This window comes from Chelonia mydas, chromosome 1 (genome assembly GCF_015237465.2).
Source record: "Chelonia mydas isolate rCheMyd1 chromosome 1, rCheMyd1.pri.v2, whole genome shotgun sequence".
NCBI lineage: Eukaryota > Metazoa > Chordata > Testudines > Cheloniidae > Chelonia > Chelonia mydas.
In genome coordinates, this window is record NC_057849.1 from 144,648,003 (window position 1) to 144,666,551 (window position 18,549).

The 18,549-nt window shown below is 45.0% G+C and overlaps 1 protein-coding gene across 2 annotated transcripts in view; it reads left to right on the forward strand.

Moving 5' to 3' along the window:
• The first annotated feature begins 6,851 nt into the window (after window positions 1-6,851).
• The window catches only part of LOC114020260, a 51,801-nt gene continuing 40,103 nt past the window's right edge, over window positions 6,852-18,549 (forward strand). For both annotated transcript variants that reach the window (XM_037902001.2, XM_037901993.2), the window contains exon 1: window positions 6,852-7,144. The gene's annotated coding sequence lies outside the window, so the exon portion shown is untranslated. The remainder of the gene's footprint in view (window positions 7,145-18,549) is intronic.

Below are 18,549 nucleotides of genomic sequence, written 5' to 3' on the forward strand. Positions count from 1 at the left end.
ATCGCCACTGTGTGATTGTGGCATGCACTGAACACGTCCATTTTGAGCATCCCACCCAGATAATAACTGTGCCACGGCCAGGCACGGAGCCAGGTCAGTCGGCACTGTGAGTCTGTGGTATGGAGCAAAGAAACCTCAGCTCCCAGCCCTAGTTGCAACTCTGCATGCTTCTGGCATACAGCAAGCCTGCACATTCTTCGCTCCTGTTCACAGCCCTCATACTGTGTGCCTGTGATATATCCCAAGTCTACCTGCGCTCAGCTCCCCCCAACCTCTGATCCCATTACTGAGAGCCTGTCCTATTCCCTGTGCAGTGCTGTGTACATATGGCATATGCCTGGTTTTTGAAATCTTAGTAGTTGCTTTTTGTGCCATGCACCAAGCTTGCCTGGGCACATCTCCCCACCCGAGTGTGTTTACTGTGTGTCTGTGCCATGCACTGAGCCAGCCTGGTCAGCGCTCCCTGCCCAAGTCTCAGAGCTCTGGCTGCCTGGTCTGCTCTCCCAGGCTGTGGGTACTGTTCTGTGTGCCTGTGTTATGTACCAATCCTGCCTGTTCTGCGCTCACATCACTTGCCTTGCAGTGTGTGATTATGCCAGGGACTAGCCTGCCCCTTCTCAGCGCTGGACACTGGGCGTAATGCTGTGTGTCTGTGGCATGCATTTTCTGTTTTTAGCACTCCACCCTGGACTCAGCTCTGTGTGCCTGCACCATGCCAGTCTCAGTAATCCACAATCCTGTCACTGTGTGCCTTTGGCATGTTTGGCTGGTCTCAATCTGTCACCCTAGTCTCACAGATGCATGCCCTTGCCATCCACTAAGCTTGCCAGTGGTCTTCCTGCAATGCTACTTGTCTGTGTCAGTCATTGAGCAAGTCTGCTTACAGCTCCCGACCCTAGTCTCTAGATCGTGGGTCTTTAGCATGCACCTGGCTCCCAGCATTGTGTGCCTGAGACATGCACTGCCTGTGTCAGCTCCCCAGTTTCAGATGTGTGTGTTAGTGGCATTCACCAACCCTGCCCAGTTTCACTTCCCTCCCCTGCTCTCTATGTTATGTGCATGTGGCAAGCACCGAGCATGTTTGTTCTCAGCTCCCCAACCCAGTCATAGCTCTCGGTGCCTGAACTATGTGCTGAATCTGCCTGTTCTCTGCTTCTCATCATGTGGCATACAGTAAGTATATCTCCCAACACCAGTCTCAGTGCAGTGAGCATGTAGCTTACACTGCCCTAGCTAGTTCGCAGCTACCAGCTCTCCAGGCCCATCACAGTGAGGAGTGTCTAAGACATGGACCGTGCCTGCCCACTATCAGGACATGTTTAATGGGACTGCCTAACCCCCTACTGCCTTTAAATATAAACAGAGCCAACAAAATAGTCATTATAATGTAATTTTTTTAATGAGGATAAATATTTAAAGCATACCAGAACATTAAATTACTTTAACTTAGTCACTTAAACCCCCCCCCCAAGTTTATAGGGTCCCTCTAAAAACTGTTTGAAAGATTAGTTGCATATATTGATTGATCAGACTCGATGCGCTCTCTTGCTTCCTTTTTGAGTCATCAATCTCTTTTATGTCTTTGAGTTCCCTTTCCTAAACAAAGTTCATTACAACCTGTTCACTGGAACCACAAATGGTTAAAGGTTTTTTCCAAAGAACAGTGCAACTAAACAGATTTGTCTCCACTGCCATTTCTCTATCGCAACAGATGTTAAGGAAATGCAGTTCTGGTTGTAAAAACAAAACTCCTATTTGATCAGCTGGGTAGCTAGATACTGCTGGCCCGATTCATGGGGCTTGCTTTATTTGAGTAAACAGTGCTTTGTACTAAGAAGCCATTGGCACAGATGTGATATTTCTGTTCATTTTTAACAAACCTAACTTTGCTTTGCTGCTTGATAACGTCTTTCACCATGTACTAATACAGCCTGAATTAGCATTAAGGAAATGTCACAAGCAAATTGTAAATGATCACATAGTTTAGGGCAGTCGCAGTAGGAAATGCTCCTATGTTGCTATGCAAGTTCTGCTTTTAATTTGGGGCTTTGGTTGATTAAGTATAAAAAGCATAAATTATATTTTCTGAGCAAAAGAGCAGAGAATTGTTTTTGCTTTCTTAATCACTGTTTTTTGCCTTAGCTCAAAAATTACCAGCTGTTTTTAATTAAAAACAAGGCACTTGTTGACTTCACTCATTTTTCAGGAAAGTTGAATTCACATACTTAAAGGTGCTCAACTCACAGCACTGTAATGTGAAGTCCTGTGTGTAGCCACATAAGTCATGCATGGCAAGCAGACTTCCTAAGCTTCACAATGTCAGTGTGCCTTAGGGTGACCAGATGTCCTGATTTTATAGGGACAGCCCCGATTTTTGGGTTTTTTTCTTATACGGGCACCTATTACCCCCCACCCCCATCCCGATTTTTTACACTTGCTATCTGGTCACCCCATTGTGCCTCCTCCCTCATGTTCCACATAAACAGGGAAGGCAGTTCACTCCCTGCCACCTCTTTTGAAATTACAAAGGGTGGTGTAGCCACCTATCCACTAGGAACTGAAAGAGCCCCCTTAACTCATTGCCTTCAGGCCAGCACCATTAAAGGGAAGTTGCCTTTAGCCACTAGGGCCAGATGTGACTCAGTAATCCATTAACAGAACGTTCTGGATCCCACTACCAGTCAAGTAGAAGCTGTCCAGTTGCCTGTTTGTTTACAAGCCTTCAAGATCCTGAGCGCGCACACACACGTTAGGTTCAGGCTTTCTTTGCAGAGCTAATGAGAGTTTTGGTGACTCAAGGAAAGCAGGCTTGACTTTTAATGAACACGTGTTTTTTTAGGATGAATCACACTGTGCAACAGGCCTGCACTACGCCTGTGCAGTATTGCCATGACTGAGCATTCAAAAAAACATGAGTCAGGTCTCTACAAAAACTGAGACTGGCTTAAAAATCATGAGATTTAAAAATCACAATCAACATTGGATTCTTTCTATTACTTGCCTTCTGTTTTTTGCGCTTTTAAGGTTTCACATTTTCAAGCTTTTGTCTGCAACTGCATGAGCTATATATATATATAGATATAGATATATAGAGAGATATTTAAAAGATGAGCTACTCATATAATAACATGACCCCAGGAGCTTGAGTTTTAAGAAAAACAACAAATATTGCAAGACTCATGATAAAAATCTCAAGAGTCAGCAACACTTGCTATGCACCAATTAAATCATACCTATGGCCTCAAAACAAGGCCCAAGTGGGACGTAAGCAATGCACGGTCCTTGGGTTGGACCTTTGTACAAGGGCAAATGTCACCTTTAATTATTCTGAAATATTTATTATAGTAGGTCAACTCTGAAAGGGATTCCACTCAGGGTTGGGGGAATAAGGGAAGGCAGTGTTTTATGACATATGCCAATGGAGTGTGTCTACATATCAATGATACTTATGTGGCCCCCATCACCTTAGTATTTGAGCACCTCACAATTAATGTATTTATCCTCACAACATCCCTGTGAGGTAGAGAAGTGTGATTACCCCCATTTTACAGATAGGGAACTGAGGCACAGAGAGGCTAAGGCCCAGATCCACAGAGGTATTTAGGCTCCTAACTTCCATGGAAGTTAGATGCCTTTGAGGATCTGGTCCTTAATGACTTGCTCAAGGTCACACAGGAACAGAGTAGCAGTTTGAACCCAGGTCTTCCAACTCCTTGGCTAGAATGTACAGCAGGATACTATGTTTAGCAGACTGAGCAGTTGAAAGAGCATGATGCCCAGGAACAAGTCTCGCTCAGCCATTTGTGGCATGTTGTCCTTCCCTAGGTGTCACTTAAAACTCGTGAAAGCTCATGACAAAAATAAATAAAAACAATTTAAAAATCCAGAGTACTGTGGTTGCATCTATTTATCAAGTTTACCAAGTAATTGTATAAAGTAACTCAGTTTAAAGCACTGCACAAGTTTTAATTAAAATTCACATCTATATAAAACAAGGAATTCATAGAGTCTTATACCTTGACAGAAGGATTTTCATGGAAAATGTCAATGTTTAACTTGCATTAATTATGTAATTAAAATCAGTATGATTTTCCCTATGGCTTTACTGATGGAGTGGGAGTGAGCAAACCTGAGGGGAAAAAAGGGCCACAGCAGAAATGTCTCTGCGTAGGAGAGGGCATTAGTCACAGAGGCTGCGGAAGCTTACCTGGAATGCGGGAAGCAGAGGAGCATAGCGAAACTTAAACATACGAAGCACCATACTAAGCACTGGGAGAGGGGGACAAGGTGTCAGGAGAAGTCAGGGTGGGTGCTCTGCATAGGGAGTGGGGGGCAGTCATGGGTACGGGAGGGGAGGTTGGCGTGTCACTGTCAGGGATAGGAGTGGGATGGGAAAGGAGGGAAGCTATTGAGATTGGCAGGGAGGGGCAGCTGGCTCCAGGCTGGGAAGCCAGTACTGGCAGTTCACATCTTGCTCCAGGGCTTGTTGCTCCCAGCCCCGGTCTGATCACCCTGGTTCCTACCTGGTCTCTGGCCCAATCCCAGGTGCTGTGACAGCCCTCTCTGGCCCTGCTCTGGCCTCTATCCCCAGCAGCCACGGAGCCTCACCCGGCCTAACTATGTGAAACAACTCATTTAAGAATGACTAGCAGGGGTGGAATTAATGTAGATCAGCCCCCACAGTATTTCCATTGGGAAGGGTGCTGGCCTCCACAGCTGCCTGGCTCTGCTGCCCGATTACTCAGTCACTTCAAAACATTGCATTGATTATTAAAATATATTCACCTAATTTTCTGCAGGAGGAAGGTAGTATGTTCTCAGTGGTAAGAAGCACCTGGGTAATATTAGGGGCTTGCTGTCTGTCCAGGGCTTTCTCCACTTTCACAAGTACCTAAGAAGACCTCAGATTATTTTCCTCCCTCCCCTTTGCATCTTTGTCACAGCAAGTTTCTTATCCTATTTCCCACATTTTAACCTTGCCAGTTCCACACGATAGCTGTCCATTTGGCTCAGACAGGATGTCCTTTGAAGCTTGGCAGTATCATTCCTTACTCTGCCAAAGGAGTCACTGTTGGATAACATTAGACCAGGGGTGGCCAACTTGTGGCTCCGGAGCCACATGCGGCTCTTCAGAAGTTAATATGCGGCTCCTTGTATAGGCACCAGCTCCGGTGCTGAAGCTACAGGTGCCAACTTTCCAATGTGCCGGAGGGTGATCACTGCTCAACCTTTGGCTCTGCCACAAGCCGTGCCCCCACTCCACCCCTTCCCGCCCTCTCCCCAAGCCTGCCATGCCCTCGCTCCCCCCCACTGCCCAGAGCCTCCTGCGCACCACAAAACAGCTCTTAGGCAGGTTTGGGGAGGGAGGGGGAGGCACTGATTGGCAGGGCTGCTGGTGGGCGGGGGTGTGGGGGAGCTGATGCGGGGCTGCTGATGTATTACTGTGGCTCTTTGGCAATATACACTGGTAAATTCTGGCTCCTCTTCAGGTTGGCCACCCCGTGTTAGACATTTCTTGTCCTCAGCACTCCATGGTCCTACCACCATTCCCTCCATCTCACTGCAGAACTCTGCTAGCCCAGAGGCTGAGAAAAGGAATTAGTGGTCTCTGTCAGTGGCCCCTTCACAAATGAGATTAGTCTTCTACAGACTCCGGCAGCAAAACCTGGCTGTTTAGCTCAAAAGAGACTCAGGGCTTGTCTCTGTGAATCCCTACTTTGGGGCAAGCTGGGGCATAAATCTCTCTTGCAATAGCCTGGCACACATTAAGGTAATTGGAGTGGGGGGAGTATGAGTCCCAGCTCAAGGAGACGTGCTCATCATGATAGTGTGCTAAAATAGCGAGGTAGCATAGGAAACAGCAAGTGGTGGGAGGGGCAAGCTGCCCCAGTACAAACCACTCCAGACCCCAGGAGTATGTACTTAAATAGCTAGCCTGAGCTGCCGCTGCCCCTGCTACTGCAGCTACTACGATTTTTAGTGTGCTGGGTTAATGAGAGTTAGCAGGAGAATGTCTCTTCAGGTCTTCTGCAGTTTCCACGATATGCTATGCATCCGATGAAGTGAGCTGTAGCTCACGAAAGCTCATGCTCAAATAAACTGGTTAGTCTCTAAGGTGCCACAAGTACTCCTTTTCTTTTTAAGAATACAGACTAACACGGCTGTTACTCTGAAACCTGTCTTCAAGCTGGGAATCCCACCTCCAGCTCCAAGTGTAGACATACGCTAAGTGGCTGGTTGGACCCCGATGCCGTGCACTAAAAGTGCCCTAGTGTATTTTGTTCTCCCTTACTTTGAAAAGGGAGCAGATCAAAGCACACTGGAGAACTTTCAGTGCATGGCAGCAGGGTCCATGCACATGGACACCTAGCGTGCGGCAGGCTTGTAGCAATTGGAGACACCCCAAACTGAGTTTCAGAAACTGCCCAGCGCTCACCAGCTGGAAAAAAAACAAGCAGCCCCTTTGAAGCAGTTTAAATTGCCCCCCCCCCCCAAAAGGAAGCACCCAAAATTGCTAGTCACTTTTGAAAATCTTGGCCAGTACCTGGGGGCGGTCCGAGGTCAGCTATAGTGTAGCCACATTCGCCCCCATGGCATCAGGTGTTAGAGATGCTAAGTCACTAGCCCGCCAAGAGTGTGTTTGTTAAAAAAAAACCCACAACAAAACAAACCAACCACACTTGGAAACGGGCCATCTCCGGGCAGGGGGCTCCCCGTGCTTAAAACACGCTTCCCCTTCCTCTTCCTCGCAATCGCAGGGCAGCCTGGCAGACGCAGTCCTGCCCACTGACCATGCCTACTGCCTGTGGCTTGTGCGGGGGCCGCTGCTGCAGCCCCAGCCGCCAGCCCGCGGCAAGTCCCGGCCTGCGCCGTCCTGCAGCAACAGCGGCGGCTCCCCGCGGGCTGCTCCCTGCCGGCGCCTGTCAGCAACGCCGGGTAATGCCCGGGCGGCGCAGCCGGCAGCCGGGGAGCAGGGCACGCCCTGCCGCTGCTGCTGGCGCCCCACGGCGGGGTTCACGGGCCGGTCGCCGCAGCCCCGAGCCGGAGCGGGCGTCAGGCGCCAAGGGCCGGGGCCAGCGCGTGTCCCCCCCTCCGCCCAGCCCCTGCTCCGAGCCCTGCCGCGCCGGCGCCGGGGGAGAGGCAGGTAGGTGCAGGGATGCGCCGCCAGAAGCGGGCGGGGGGGTTCAGAAGGAGCCACCAATGCTTGTAGCCGCCCCGCTGCACGGCAGCCCCCTGGCCGGAGGCGTGGGTGCGGCAAGACGCCCTGGGTCACGTTATCAAACTGTCCGCAAGGCGGCGCCTGGTGCTGCGGGTCCCTCCTCTTTGTGGAAGCGAGCTGCCCGGGGACGGCGGAGCCGGTGGGGGGCTGCCCTGGGCAGGTGGTCACATGGTCTTCCTTTGGAATTCCCCGCCTCCTGAGAGGGCAGCCGGGGCTGTGCTTTGCTGCGAGGAGCCGGCTCCTGCCGCTACTTTAGGCCATGCCAGGACTCCCCACAAAGGCAGAAGAAGGGCCACCCTGGGTCAGCCCAAGGGGCCATCTAGCTCCCTGTCCTGTCCTCTGTCAGCGGCCAGTGCCGGGTGCCCCGGAGGGAATGAACAGAACAGACAAGCAGAGGCTTAGGGACACCCTGACCAGCCTGGCTGAGGTTAAGATTTTGTCATGGTTATTTTTTAATAAAAGTCACAGACAGGGCTCAGGCAATAAACAAAAATTCACAGAAGCCGTGACTGGTCCCTAACTTTTACTAAAAATAATGACAGGTTTCAGAGTAGCAGCCGTGTTAGTCTGTATTCGCAAAAAGAAAAGGAGTACTTGTGGCACCTTAGAGACTAACCAATTTATTTGAGCCTAAGCTTTCATGAGCTACAGCTCACTTCATGGGATGCATAAAAGTGGAAAATGCAGTGAGGATATTTTTATACACACAGACCATGAAAAAATGGGTGTTTATCACTTCAAAAGGTTCTCTCTCCGCCCATCCCACCCTCCTGCTGGTAGTAGCTTATCTAAAGTGATCACTCTCCTTACAATGTGTATGATAATCAAGGTGGGCCATTTCCAGCACAAATCCAGGTTTTCTCTCCCCCCACCCCACTCTCCTGCTGGTAACAGCTTATCTAAAGTGATCACTCTCCTTACAATGTGTATGATAATCAAGGTGGGCCATTTCCAGCACAAATCCAGGTTTTCTCTCCCCCCACCCCACTCTCCTGCTGGTAACAGCTTATCTAAAGTGATCACTCTCCTTACAGTGACAGGTTTCAGAGTAGCAGCCGCGTTAGTCTGTAACAGGAGAGTGATCACTTTAGATAAGCTGTTACCAGCAGGAGAGTGGGGTGGGGGGAGAGAAAACCTGGATTTGTGCTGGAAATGGCCCACCTTGATTATCATACACATTGTAAGGAGAGTGATCACTTTAGATAAGCTACTACCAGCAGGAGGGTGGGATGGGCGGAGAGAGAACCTTTTGAAGTGATAAACACCCATTTTTTCATGGTCTGTGTGTATAAAAATATCCTCACTGCATTTTCCACTTTTATGCATCCCATGAAGTGAGCTGTAGCTCATGAAAGCTTAGGCTCAAATAAATTGGTTAGTCTCTAAGGTGCCACAAGTACTCCTTTTCTTTTCACTAAAAATAATGGTGACAAAATGGGGCTGAGCCCCAGCCCTGCTGCAGGATGGGAGGTAGGGGGGGTCCAGTACCCGCCACCACTGTGGCTGGGAGCTCCTGGGTCCCTCCGTCGTCAGCGGTTGCTGGGAGCTCCAGGGTTCCCCAGCTGCCCATGACAGCTCAGAGCTGCAGGGCCCCAGCTTGGCGCTCCGAGGCTGGCAGCTGACCCCCACTGACTGCAGCAGATCAGAGCTGCAAGGTCCCTCTGTGGTGGCTGGGAGCTCTGGGTTCCCCCCAGGCTCCTGCTGCCCATGGCGGCTCAGAGCTCCAGGGCCCACACGGGCTGACAGCTCCAGCCCCACCCTCCAGGGGCTGAGGCGGAAAATGTCACGGGCAGGCCAGCCATCTCTGCCATAGTTTTCCCCTTTCCCCTGGACACAACACTCTGCAGCCTGGGGACTTGTGTATGTGAGGAAGGGAAAAGAGTGCCCCCACCTCCCACTCTCTCTCCCTCTGTAGAGCTCAGCATTCTAAATTGCAGCGTACAGGAGCTGGAGTTATTTGCAAAGTGCCAACTACTTTGGGGTGCCTCCATTTTTGTGTGGCCAATTTGAGAAACCAAGAAACCTAGCCCAAAACAGAGGCACCCAGAATTAGTTCACGCTTTTTCAAATAGCTGGCCCACAGCTGCATGTGCTCTCATTTCACCCACCCTGGCCCAAGCTGTTCTGCCACTCCTGGGCCCACATGGTATTTTTCTTTGTAGCCTTATGCAGCAGGTCTGCTTTCTTCCAAATCAACCAACCTGTTGCAGAAATCAGAACAGAGGCTAAGTAATTTATTTTTAAAGGCGATTTGTCCAAGGACAACCTTCAGCTCAGCTGTGCATCTGTCTCTATCATACAGAGAGTTGAGGAAGGTACAGTCCAGCTAAGGCTCATTTTTCTTATACCACCAGCAGGCCTCTTCTGCCAGTCACTGGAGAGGATGGTGGAAGGAGGCTTCTATATCCCAGTATTACCAGCTGCTTAGTCCTGTACAGTACACACAAAATATGAGCAGTCCGTGTCCTGAAGATCTTACAATCTAAGGCTCTGGTTCTGCAAACAGATATGCATGCGCATAACTTCATTCACGTGAGTAAAGTTACACACGTGCCTACATGTTCGCAAAATTGGGACATGAGAGAGAAACACAGTGAAGATGTGTTTTAGAGTAGCAGCCGTGTTAGTCTGTATCCGCAAAAAGAAAAGGAGTACTTGTGGCACCTTAGAGACTAACAAATTTATTTGAGCATAAGCTTGAAGATGAAGATGGTACACCTCGGGGAACTGCAAAGGGGAAGAGAGTGTTTTGTGGGCCTGATCGGTGATTCCAAAGGGTGAACATCTCTCCACTTTCCTAATCACTCTTACCTGGAAGAATTAATTTCAATTATATGGGCCCGCTGTCAGGGTTGCCAATTCTTGTGATTTTAACACAAGTGTTCACAATATTTCATGTTCTTCTTAAAACCCCAGCTCCTGGCATCAAATGACTGTATTAGAATGTGATTATGTGCTTGCCTTTTTAAAAAAAAAAAAAAAAAAGTGAATGAGGAGAAAAGCTTGAAAATGTTAATCCGAAAGGCTCAATAACCAGAAGGCAAATAACAAGAATGGCAAGTCTATAATTTTTTCAGATCTCATGATTTGAAAGGTAAGCTTATGATTTTGACAGGTTTCAGAGTAACAGCCGTGTTAGTCTGTATTCGCAAAAAGAAAAGGAGTACTTGTGGCATCTTAGAGACTAACCAATTTATTTGAACATAAGCTTTCCAATGAAGTGAGCTGTAGCTCATGAAGCTACAGCTCACTTCATCGGATGCATACTGTGGAAAGTATAGAAGATCTTTTTATACACACAAAGCATGAAAAAATGGGTGTTTACCATTACAAAAGGTTCTCTCTCCCCCCACCCCACTCTCCTGCTGGTAATAGCTTATCTAAAGTGATCACTTTCCTTACAATGTGTATGATAATCAAGTTGGGCCATTTCCAGCACAAATCCAGGTTTTCTTCCCCCCCGCCCCCCCCCCCACACACACAAACCCACTCTCCTGTTGGTAATAGCTTATCTAAAGTGATCACTCTCCTTACAATGTGTATGATAATCAAGGTAGAATATCCCAGGTCCATCCACTACCCAAGATCCATAAACCTGGAAATCCTGGGCGCCCCATCATCTCAGGCATTGGCACCCTGACAGCAGGATTGTCTGGCTATGTAGACTCCCTCCTCAGGCCCTATCTCCTCAGAACACTATCCCCGATAATGTCACGGCCAACCTGGTGGCTGAACTTTGTGACTTTGTCCTTACCCATAACTATTTTACATTTGGGGACAATGTATACTTCAAATCAGCGGCACTGCTATGGGTTCCCGCATGGCCTCACAGTATGCCAACATTTTTATGGCTGACTTAGAACAACGCTTCCTCAGCTCTCGTTCCCTAACGCCCCTACTCTACTTGCGCTATATTGATGACATCTTCATCATCTGGACCCATGGAAAAGAAGCCCTTGAGGAATTCCACCATGATTTCAACAATTTCCATCCCACCATCAACCTCAGCCTGGTCCAGTCCACAAAAGAGATCCACTTCCTGGACACTACAGTGCTAATAAACAATGGTCACATAAACACCACCCTATACCGGAAACCTACTGACCGGTATTCCTACCTGCATGCCTCACCCTGACCACACCACATGATCCATTGTCTACAGCCAAGCTCTGAGATACAACCTCATTTGCTCCAACCCCTCAGACAGAGACAAACACCTACAAGATCTCTATCAAGCATTCTTACAACTACAATACCCACCTGCTGAAGTGAAGAAACAGATTGACAGAGCCAGAAGAGTTCCCAGAAGTCACCTACTACAGGACAGGCCTAACAAAGAAAATAACAGAACGCCACTAGCCATCACCTTCAGCCCCCAACTAAAACCCCTCCAACGCATTATTAAGGATCTAGAACCTATCCTGAAGGATGACCCAACACTCTCACAAATCTTGGGAGACAGGCCAGTCCTTGCCTACAGACAGCCCCCCAACCTGAAGCAAATACTCACCAGCAACCACATACCACACAACAGAACCACTAACCCAGGAACCTATCCTTGCAACAAAGCCCGTTGCCAACTGTGCCCACATATCAATTCAGGGGACACCATCACAGGGCCTAATAATATCAGCCACACTATCAGAGGCTCGTTCACCTGCACATCCACCAATGTGATATATGCCATCATGTGCCAGCAATGCCCCTCTGCCATGTACATTGGTCAAACTGGACAGTCTCTACGTAAAAGAATAAATGGACACAAATCAGATGTCAAGAATTATAACATTCATAAACCAGTCGGAGAACACTTCAATCTCTCTGGTCACACGATTACCAGACATGAAAGTTGCGATATTACAACAAAAAAACTTCAAAACCAGACTCCAGCGAGTCTGTTGAATTGGAATTCATTTGCAAATTGGATACAATTAACCTAGGCTTGAATAGAGACTGGGAGTGGCTTAAGTCATTATGCAAGGTAACCTATTTCCCCTTGTTTTTTCCTCCCCCCCCCCCCCCCCAGAGGTTCTTGTTAAACCCTGGATTTGTGCTGGAAATGGCCCACCTTGATTATCATACACATTGTAAGGAGAGTGATCACTTTAGATAAGCTATTACCAGCAGGAGAGTGGGGTGGGGGGGAGAGAAAACCTTTTGTAGTGGAAAACACCCATTTTTTCATGCTTTGTGTGTATAAAAAGATCTTCTATACTTTCCACAGTATGCATCCGATGAAGTGAACTGTAGCTCACGAAAGCTTATGCTCAAATAAATTGGTTAGTCTCTAAGGTGCCACAAGTACTCCTTTTCTTTTTGCAAATACAGACTAACATGGCTGTTACTCTGAAACCTTTATTCACTTAGTGATTTACATTTAAAATAACCCTTTAGCAGCTCCTGTTGGCCATGGGGTAGCTAATGAGAACTGTTTATGTAAAATACCCAAAGGCAGTAGAAAATACTTAAGTAACTGCTGGTAAGAGACAATTTTGATGAGATTATTGCTATTCTAAGCCACGATTAGTCATTTCAAATAATCCAGTGGCATTTACTAAGCTCTTCCAGTAAAATGTTCAGAAGAGGCTTGATCCAAAACCACTGAAGTCAATGGGAGTTTTCTGTTTAACTTCTGTGGGCTTTGGATCAGGACTTATTAGCAGATTTAATAGGAAATCTACTGTTCCTGGAAAGTAAGGTCTTTGGGAGAGGGATCACATGCCGGAGGAGGAGATACAGGAGAATGCGGTGTCTTTCTCAGCATTGTTTGGTTGGAATTGGACTGAATTTAAAGAGATGATTTGCAAAATGTTTGCCAAGAACTTGGACTGGGATTAGGGGAAAAGGGATATGAACTCCCCTTGAGTAGAAGGAGCATTTTGCCAGTGACCTACTCGTGGAAGAGAGCTAAAACAATGTAGGTAGAAGGGGGGGAAGATGGTTGAACCACTTATTTAATGCGGAAAAAGAAAAGTCAGTGTAACGCCTTGCCCTGGGAACAGCCCCTCTGAATTTCTGACCAGGGCTGGATCAACAAAGAGGAGAATGTTCCCAGAGAGGTGAACACAACTCATGCTGGGACAAGACTTTGGGAGTGCTGTGTGAATGCTCAGTTCATTAAGTATGGCTGGTCTATAGCACTTGGTTCTATGCCTCACACTCAGATCTCGGAGCCTTAGTGTGACGAGCTCATGAGTGACCGGGAAGAAAGCTGTCAGCACTGACGATGCTGCGATCCAGAAGAGCTGCTAACCAACTGCTGGGACTGCCTCACTAGCAGCAGTTTCTAACATACATTTTGAGACTTCACAACTTCCCTGCAGGCTGTCATAAGAGAAAGGGGAGTGAGCTTTTTTTCCCTCCCAAAGAGAAAGACCTCTACAGGGAATTTCAGCAAGGGCTTTTCGCTGGTGAGGAATGAGGTTGAGGATTTGGCAGCTGGCAAGCGGGGAAGGGAGGGCTGCTATGAATTTTGTGAATACAAAATTAAGAGTTTTCTCCAAGGTGGTGTTTGGACAGTCACTCCCCTGCTGGGTTCTGAGTTGCTCTTTTTGACTAAAGTCTACAAACACTAATAAGCTCCTCCTGGTTTTCAAAGGTGAATGGCTAATTCACCATATTTCTACTAGGTACAAGCTTAAAATTGCCAGCTCATATTGGGCAATGGTTCGGGCCATTCAGCTGCCCTAGTTAAAGAAAAAATAAACCTTTCCCAATTTAAAATCACCCACCCTGCAGAGGTGTTTATTTCATTGGCTGCTGTTGTACTTGGCTAATGAGATGAGGCAGGATTTAGACACACAAACAGTATTGCTAATGCCTAATTTTACTGTGATAAAAATGGAAAATTATCTTACATTTACTTAGTTGATTAGCCATAGCATCTTGAATTCTGAAAGATACTGAAGTGTTTGACAGACAACTTACTTCCTCCAGCATGGAAATGCAGCTGCCCTCTGGTGTGGAATAAGATAGCAGTATAACAAAATATGGCAACCCTACATGATAGTTTAGAATAAGATGTAAAGTTGAAATTGCATGGGGTATTTAGGATATAATTAAACAAACTGGAACGTGACTAGGATACAATAGTTAATGCTCTTACAAAAAGATCTTTATTATTATAAACTTACATAGCCCCACGGGTGGACTTACGTACACAGAGATATAGTCCCTGCACTGAATATTTTACAGTCTTTGTTGGAAGGATGTTGTACAAATATTTAAAGGATGCAGCGCAAAGAATTGGAGCAGACAGTAATAGGAAATCTTTACCGACTGTGAATGGACAGCACCTTGATTTTACATCTTATTTAGAAGAAACTATACAGAGGAGGATAGTTTACTAGCTTACCAGCCTTTTCAGCTTCCATAAAACAGCAACAAAAGGAATAACTACTATGTACTCTTCTTATACTTTAAAAGTAAATGAACGTAATTAATGTCTATGAATTGCAAGATATTTTATCAATCTGTGATGACATCCATTGCTCTGGCTGCAATGCACCATTCCACTGCTGGTGTTTTTCCTACATATTAATGCTGACTGTTGATTTTTGTAAGGGACAGACCGTGTCTTTAGATTCTGGCCAAGTATACATTTCTTCTTTTAGGAACACAAACACATTTTCATTTTTCTCATGAACTTCTGCAGAGAACAAACAATTGTGGTAATCTACCACAAGAACAAGCTGTGAAATGATTTCCCTTAAATGATGTACCTGTTCTGTCAAAGCAACTGGAATTCTTCTGAAATTATGCCCATCTTTTCAACACAGACAAATTAAGAAAACTAAGGCTCAATCCTTTAAGGAGCGAGATACTGGCCATGATCCAGGAAATCATTTCTATTCAGGAAAAGAATTTTAATCATATGTTTAACTTTATTGACTTCTGTGGGAGATAAGCATATGCTTAAGTACTTTCCTGAATAGAGCCCTATTTGGGACTGTTCACTGCTTAAAGTTAATCACATGTGGAAATGTTCTGCAGGATTGGGTCCAGAATGTCCAGCACGTTGTAGAATGAAGACATCAAATATGCTGATCTAGTTTGGCAATTTATTTTATATTTTATAGGTCTGTACGTGAATACACTTTGTACTTGAAGACAATTCATGTATCTCTTAAGAATGATCTTAATATAATGGATGAGAAGAATAGATCAGAATTAACTAAGAAAAATGTTGGTATGTACACCACAAGACAGATATAACTTATCTTTTGGATAAGTTGCTATATTAATACATGTAAAGACTGGATTGAAATTGAAAACTGGAGAAGCATACCATAGAATCAAGTTTGAAAAGTAATAAATATTTCAGGGGTTTAAATGCTAAAAGGAGTCTAATCAATAATGGGAAAGGCACCAAAACAATTCTATAACACTGTATTGATTTTTAAGTCTTCTGTGAAAGGGAACTGCATGTCATTACTAGGCTAGATGGGAAGACCCTGAAAAAGATAAGGGCTTTATGTTCTTATTAGAAAATACTGCCCCAAATATTCATTATTAAAGGTCAAACTCACATACTATACTTATTCTTAGGAAACCACAGTGCCACTCGGTATATAAGGAAGAGCTCTTTCAATTGCTAAGCAACAAGTCTCTAATTTCTCTGATTCAGTCTAACCATTAGAGAGGTTCCATCTGCAGTGTGTTTCCCAGTATCCAGACATACCCAGTTAAATAAATTCTATTTTTAAACTTTTATTCAGCTAATTACTAACCCACTCCCATTCATGTCTTCTAATATAAAACTGTAGAAGGGATATGAATATGCTTGGTTACAAGCCTTAGCGACTAAAACTGAGACACCATTATCACTTCCATGGAGGATTCCGGTATATATGTATTGCAGATCCAGCAAAGACCACCCAAGGATGCTGACCAAATTCAGGTTTCTCTTTTCCTTATTGACTAAAAATCTCCTGCAGTTTGAGACTTTTTTCTGAGAATTTTTCAAAATGTATATATTAATTCCAGACTGAATAATTTACCCAAACACAGTAGCCTGAGGAACCAAGGTAAAATATACCCAGAGTCACCAGAGTAGTAAATTGCCCCTATGTCAAAGAGATTGATGGATGAGTTAAGGATGTCATTGTCACTGGAAGTCCTGCTTTACCTTGATGTCATAGGAAGTTATATTGTCACAGGACATGATGATATGACTTAAATCATTATCCTTCCAGAGTCTGGGTTAACCCTTGTCTCACACCCAGTCCTCAACCAGAAGTCCCATCTTACCTAGAGAGGAAAAAGAATAGAATTTAAGGTATGGTCCAGAACCCCTGTGGCTCCACCCCTCTAAGTGATAAAGAAACACAGCTAAATGTACAAAAACAAGCTAAAATGTAAAACAAGAGAGAGATGTTTATAACTATGTGCAAAGAGACCTATCAAGGAAAAGGTGTATCCTTGTAAATAACTAAAATGCTCCAGAATGTTTTCATTGGAGGGGGTCGTGACCCAAACCTCTGTGAGATCCCCAAGGCCCTCTTCATTTTGGGAAGGAAACCAACAGCATTAGGTGTCTGGCCCAGAACCAATGGTTGATAGGTAGCACCACCCCAGAAATGATAAAGAAACAGCTAAAAGAATGAAAAGGCTAAAATGTGAAGGGGCAGGGGAGTTAAAAATATGTGCAGAGAGATTGGCTAAAGGAAAAAATGAATATTTGTAAAAAAAAGTCTGTTAGAATCTAAGTATTAACAAAAAAATCCCAGTGAGAGAGGGCCCTAGTCCAGACCCCTATTACCTCTCCAAGGCCCTCCTTACTTACAGAGGGAAACCAAAAAGATTTGACAGATGGCCCAGAACCCCTAAACCAATGACTGATAAGTATTACAACCCCCTAGAAATGAAAACAAACTGCAACTAAAAGTATGAGAAAAGCTAAAATATAAAAAGAGAAGTGTTTTAAAAGACTTGCAAAGAGACCTGTTAAGGAAAAAGGGATGTTTGTAAATCCAAATGTTACTACAAACACAGAAAAAAGTTTTGCTGCATGCATAATTGGAAATAAAATTATTTAAAAAAACAAGGTATAAATAATTATACCTTTTAATAATTTGTGATATGAATTATATAAATTATATATTTGTTGTTAGAAAGCAAATGTCAGGCTTTAAATAAAAAGTTAAAACAGGATTGTCAATACCTCTTCTAAGCGCTAAAAGAGAGTGAGCAAATACAAAAGGCGAGGGGATATAGAAGAGCTGCAGCCCAGTAGGTATGCAGATTGGTGTTTGCAAAAATTCAGTTAATGATGTTTAAAACTCAGTTCACCCCATTTGCCCATCTTTCCTCAATTGGTAATCTAATACAGGCAGTAAGTCACTCAATTTCTCTTAATTATTTTATTTGGCTCTGTTGGGGGCTTATGTGTTTATAACCAAAGTGATAAAATATATGTAGTTGGTATTATCACAAAGATCCTAAACGATTTTATTTAACTTCAGACTCATCAGGATCTGTTCTTATCATCATGGCCACAAGAACTTGGGCATTGTCCCCCCTGATTTAACTACTGCATCAGTTTTCTTGTTATTCATGACTTTAAGAGAGAAAATGCTTGTACTGTCTGTATGTGTGTTGTCACATATATATTATATATTCATAATACCCCGCTGTAATGATGAATGGAGAAAACACTTGTGATGTGTGTGTCATGTTGTCTGGAGTGGTTCACGACCGTGAGTGTGAACCTCAGGACATGAAAGTCTTACCATGGAGTCACAGACAGTCCCCTTGTGCATTCCAGTCTGTCTTGCCACCCAAGCAAGCTGGACTTAGTGATAGTTGATTGCTGTACATATAAAATCACAAAATATTCAGGTTGCTCACAGTCCCAAGAGACCAGTCACTTACCACAGGTCAGTACCTTAGATCTCACACCAAAGACAATGCTCGTAGACAATCCTATAGCATCCTAACTAAGAATGTATTAACTAGGAAAAAGAAATGAGAGAATTATTTACAGGTTAAAGCAGGCTAACGTATATACACAAATGAATTATGGTCTATGGTTCCACAAGGTGACAGAGTTGTAGTTGTCTGTCAGCACACAATGTCTTTTAAGGTTAACCCAGGTTGACCCTGGGGATCTCTGCTTCTATTTCGTAGATCCAGCCCTGTGAGAGTTTAAACAGCAAAGAGATCAAAACTTTTCTTGTCCTCTATCTTTATTTCCTTCTTCCAGAATTCAAGCTGATGGGACAAGCCCTTTTGCACGTAGCCTCCTCATGGATGTGCAGGGTCAATTAGCAAAGTCTTTGTATTGTAATGTCCCACAATGGCCCATTTAGTTTTGATGGGCTTCCTGATGG